The sequence below is a fragment of the Dendropsophus ebraccatus genome, chromosome 1, assembly GCF_027789765.1.
Source record: "Dendropsophus ebraccatus isolate aDenEbr1 chromosome 1, aDenEbr1.pat, whole genome shotgun sequence".
Classification (NCBI taxonomy): domain Eukaryota; kingdom Metazoa; phylum Chordata; class Amphibia; order Anura; family Hylidae; genus Dendropsophus; species Dendropsophus ebraccatus.
The window spans coordinates 226,400,853-226,406,331 of record NC_091454.1 but is presented as its reverse complement, the minus strand read 5'-3'; positions in this window follow the sequence as shown (position 1 = coordinate 226,406,331).

Sequence of the window (5,479 nt, the reverse complement as noted above, 5' to 3'; positions counted from 1 at the left end):
CTATGGCTTTCCCCTCTCATAGAGAACACAGGAACACTTAGATGTGCCAAATTTCTGTGTATGGGGAGGACGGGACCGGGTGGGACAGATAATTGTCAGCTGAAGGATTGTTCAGCCAGCAGTTATTGGAAGTGTACGGCCACTTTTAAGGCCGTATTACACGGCCTGATATTCCGCAGAAGTGAGCGCCAATCTGGTAGAATGGAGCTCGCTTAGAGAGCCTACTACATGGCTCTTTTATGATGCAGCAAAAGCTATGGAGGAGATTTATCAAACTGGTGTAAAGAAGAATTGGCTCAGTTGCCCCTAGCAACCAATCAGATTCCACCTACTTAGAATCTGAGTAATGAAAGGTGGAATCTGATTTGTTGCTAGGGGCAACTGAGCCAGTTTCCCTTTACACCATGTTTGATAAATCTCCCCCTATGTGTATACATACAGTATATCATTAGTGATGTCTGTGCAATCCTTGCTGTATATAGTAAACAATAAAGATATATACTACCTGATCACGTTCCCCGGTGTCCTCAGACCTTGACTGTGATATATACTACCTGATCACGTTCCCCGGTGTCCTCAGGCCTTGTCTGTGATATATACTACCTGATCATGTTCCCCAGTGTCCTCACAGAGCGATATCGTCCTGATTCAGAAAATTTTCGCTCCATGTATTAGGGCCCTTAATCAGTTCAGAAGGTTACATGCCGGGACTGCCGCTATATGCCAGGACTGCCGCTACATGTCAGGACTGCCCCTACATTCTGGGACTGCCGCTACATGCCGGGACTGCCGCTACATGTCGGGACTGCCCCTACATGCCGGGACTGCCACTACATGTCGGGACTGCCAGTACATTCTGGGACTGCCGCTACATGTCGGGACTGCCCCTACATGCCGGGACTGCCCCTACATGTCGGGTCTGCCACTACATTCTGGGACTACCACTACATGTCAGGACTGCCCCTACATTCTGGGACTGCCGCTACATGCCGGGACTGCCGCTACATGCCAGGACTGCCACTACATGCCGGGACTGCCCCTACATGTCAGGACTGCCGCTACATTCTGGGACTGCCGCTACATGTCAGGACTGCCCTACATGTCAGGACTGCCGCTACATTCTGAGACTGCCACTACATGTCAGGACTGCCCTACATGCCAGGACTGCCCCTACATGCCAGGACTGCCGCTACATTCTGGGACTGCCGCTACATTCTGGGACTGCCCCTACATGCCAGGACTGCCGCTAGTGGTGTAAACACAAGAACTATTTATATGTCTTCCCCATTCTGTGAGAGCAGCAATGGTAAGTGTAATACCATATCCATGCTTGTGTCGTTTGGGGGCAGCCTTCCCCGCCGGTGGTGCTGGCTGGGTTTTGGTGGGGCTTGTTTGGGTCTGGTCCTGTGACACTGGGGTTGCAGGGCCGTTCCATGGCCTCCCTTCCCTGCACGTGCACGCTTTGCGGGGTTGGCGGTCGCTGACCGACACGGTGTGGAGTTAGCGTAGGGACCCGTGTGGACCAGAGGACCTGCGCGGTGGTACACGGGGCAATATGGCTTGATCAATTCATATACAGACACTCTGGTGTTGATTTTTAATATAGGCCTAGCGGCATTAGTGTCAGCCATAGATGGGATGTGCAGCGGTTCCATTCCCTCCAGTTCGTATTTATAGGAATTGCTTTAAAAAAATAAAATAAAAAAATCACTATAATCAGGACCAAATATTACCTCCATACCGTTATTGAAGAAAACACACTATATTTAGGCCAATATTACCACCATAAAGTGACCGCCCCATAATGACTCTATACACACTATATATAGGCCAATATTACCGCCATAGAGTGACTGCCCCATAATGACTCTATGTATACACCAGTGCTTCTCAAACTGTGAGGCGGGCCTCACTAGTGAGGTGCCCCCTAGTTGTTGGTGAGGCGCAGCTGAGGAGTCAGTATTCACAAAAGTGACTATAAGCTGCACAGGTCTTTCCCTAAATGCAACAATCTTTGGTTAAGGAACATTATTGACTCATTTTGTGCTTATTTAATGTTATACAGAGGTTAGGAAACAAATGAAGGGTAGACTGAGCAATAGTTTTTATCTTTGCATGGACTTCCATCACAGTTGGTGAGGCCCAGCATCTTCTTGGTCAGTCTGGTGAGGCCCGGGCATCATTTAGTCTATTAGGTGAGGCTCCAATAGAAAAAGTTTGAGAAGCACTGATATACACTATATACAGACCAATATTACCGCCATAGAGTGACCACCGCATGACTCTATATACAGACCAATTTCACCGCTATAGACTTTATACTGTATAATAAATGACTCTATATACACTGTATCCAGACCAATATTATGTGGCTGTCACTCTATGGCTGTACTATTGGTCTGTATATAGTGTATATAGAGTCATTATGTGGTAGTCAATCTATGGCAGTAATGACTATATATACACTATATACAGACCAATATTAATGCCAAAGAGTGATCACTGCATAATTACACTATATACAGACCAATATTACCGCCATACAGTGACCACCACCTAAGGACTGAATACCACCTTATTTTTTGTCTCACCGTATTACCTTATATACATAGGAGCTGCAGCCAATCAGCGGCCTCACTGATCACCTGCAGCAATTACATAGGACTGATGAGGCCAGAGAATGGCTGCAGCTCCTATATACAGTACATTCACCTCAACACTTGGAATCAGCAGTGCTTATACACACACACTAATATATATATATATACGCATGTTGTGCCGAGACCCGCCATGTTGGTACTCCTGCCGACAGAATAGACGCCATGAGCGGCAACTTACCCGGGAGGCCTACAGAAGCAGGCAAGTACCAATGACCAGGATAACCCTGGCACTACCAGGTACTTCTCCGGGAGCAGTCTGGCCAGGGCACCCCCGCTGGCACTATCAACTGTCAGCCGCAAGGCACACGGTGCAGCCAGGACCCCACAAGGCTGTTCTTCTTCTTCCTCTCGTCCAGGTGGGCTTCTTAGCAGGTACGGTAAACCTGCTGGAGACTTTGGAGGACAGAAAAAAACACATGTAGCATTGTTGGGGGATTATACTTATACGGTACCTAACCTCATTTGTTTAATTAGATAATTGATCTAGGTGGGCGGTCCTGGAGAGGTGAGTGGGGGATGGATATCCCTTCTGTGCTGCCTGACGACGAAGAAGAAATATATATATATATTAGTGGGGATGAGTTCAAATGGCAATCTAAAAGTCTTTCTCAACATGCAGTTTAGCCAAACAGCAATCCTTTTATTTTCAGCATAGAAGGGACAACAAACTAAAACACTAATGGCTTGACTTCAGCAAAACAGAATATAAAGTCCAAGTGGACGTCACAAACTCCACTTGTTTGTGGGTGATAGACCGATGTGCGCAATTGAGTGACTTTCAATACCTTGCACAGTTCTTTCATTACCTTAGACATGAACGGAGTTCCCTGGTCTGTTAAAATCTCTTTAGGAATGCCTGTTCGGGAGAAGACATGGAATAACTCCCTGGCGATGTTTCTGGATGTGGGACTTCTTAGGGGGACAGCCTCAGGGTATCGGGTGGCATAATCAACAAGTACGAGGATGTATTGATGCCCCCTAGCTGACTTCATTAACGGCCCTACCAGATCCATTCCTATCCTCTCGAAGGGAACCTCAATAATTGGTAATGGGACCAGAGGACTACAAAAATGGGCTACCGGGGAGGTGACCTGGCAGACAGGACAAGATTGACAGAAATCCCTAATCTCTCTGTAACATCCTGGCCAATAGAAACGCTGTAGAACCCTCTCAAGCGTTTTGTCTGCCCCTAGGTGACCACCCAAGACATGTGAGTGGGCCATATCCATTACCATACGCCTATATGGTCCTGGCACCAGTAGCTGCTCCACCACCTCATCTCTTATCTTGGTCACCCGATATAACAGGTCACTATTCATGGCAAAATGTGGGAACCGGTCATCTGCCCTAGGCTCCTGGGGAACCCCATTAAGGACCACAACATTCTCTAGGGCGCCTTTCAGGGTCAAGTCTCTGAGTTGGGCTGTACCGAAATTACCCCGGGACACCTCCAAGTCAGGGACATTATCCTCTGGGGTAACCTCAGTCTCATTTTCCCCTACAAGGGCGGTCATAGGGAACTCCTGGTTTACCTCCTCTTCCCGACCCCCCAGGTTGTCTGAACCCACTGGACGATTTGGCATAGTGGTCTTTTCCCACAGGTCCCAGAACAGGGGGCAGTCATGACCAATAATAGCTTCATGCATCAGTTTTTTAACCACTCCCACATTATGTGACAGGGTACCCCAGTCTGTCTTCAGAACCACCTGTGCCACAGGATACACCTTGGTGTCCCCATGGATACATGTGACCCCCAGATTTTTCCCAGGGAGCAACACATGAGGGAGAGAGGCTGAGATAAGTGTGACCAGGCTTCCTGAGTCCAATAGTCCTGCGGCAAGAGTCCCATTAACAGTTAGGGTACACATTTGGGGTCCCTCCCCATTGGTGGGAACAGCGCTGCATGCTGGCTGCGCAAAGAGGGAACTGTGGCGGCCTGCAGAGCAGTCCATTGGCTCTGTTGTGAGTGGGCACTGGGCTGCCATATGACCTGGACCCCGACATCTCCAGCAAATGATCTCCCGAGAAGGCCCTTTGGTCATGGGTTCCCTCCCCTGGTCTTGGGACGACCCTCTCGAGAGGATTCTGGGCCAGATAACTTACTGTCCAAGTCCCTCTGGGCTCCCCAGTAGAGAGACTTATGGTTCTCTGGTCCCCTCAGGGATTTCTCCACAGTGTGAAACCTCTCCACCAGTCCCACCAGGTCATCTGCAGTCTGGGGGTCACCCTGTGCGACCCAGCACTGGATAGGTCGGGGAAGAGAGTGCATGAGCCTGTCCATGACTACACGCTCCACCATTTGGGCTGGGGAACATAGCTTAGGCTGCAACCACTTCTGAACTAAGTGTAACAGGTCAAATAGCTGGGATCTTGGAGGTTTGTCCATGTGGTAGGCCCAATGGTGTACCCTCTGAGCCCTGACAGCCAATGTGACACAGAGCCATGCCAAAATCTCCGCTTTCAACTTGGGGTACTCTTTAGCGTCCTGCAAAGCCAAATCATAATAAGCCTTTTGGGGCTCCCCGGTTAAATATAGGGCCAGGACTTCAGCCTACTGAACCGGCGGCAGCTTTTCCCTGTCAGCCACCCTCTCAAACACGGTAAGGAAAGCCTTGATGTCGTCCTCTGGCGTCATCTTCTGTAGAGCTTCCCTCACAGTCCTCCTGACTTTATGTCCCTCATCCAGCATGGCTCCGGGTGGATTTTCCCGAGCATGAATGGCATCTGACAGCACAGCCATCTGCTGGATGAACAGTTTGTTAGTCTCCTGCTGGGCCTGCATTGCCTCTGTATGCGCCCTCTGTTGTTGGAGGTTGGCT